Raw genomic sequence first — 275 nt, 5'->3', positions numbered from 1 at the left:
TATTCATCTGTTTTTGACCCTGCACCACCCAAGAGACGGCTGTCCCTGAGAACCCAGGGCCACAGACTGCCTCCTCCAACCTGGGTCATGATGACTCCCATCAGCTAGTGACGCAGATGGAGCTTAAAAATGGGAGATGGCCCGATGTAGTGGTTTTACGCCTGTAATCCCAGTATTTTGGGAGGCTGAGTTGGGAGGATCAGTTGAGTCCAGGAGCTCCAGGCTGCAATGAGCTATGATCGTGCTACTGCACTCCAGCCTGGGCCACAGAGCCA

This window comes from Pongo abelii, chromosome 20, assembly GCF_028885655.2.
Source record: "Pongo abelii isolate AG06213 chromosome 20, NHGRI_mPonAbe1-v2.0_pri, whole genome shotgun sequence".
Lineage (NCBI taxonomy): Eukaryota > Metazoa > Chordata > Mammalia > Primates > Hominidae > Pongo > Pongo abelii.
Note: the sequence above shows the minus strand (reverse complement) of the source record.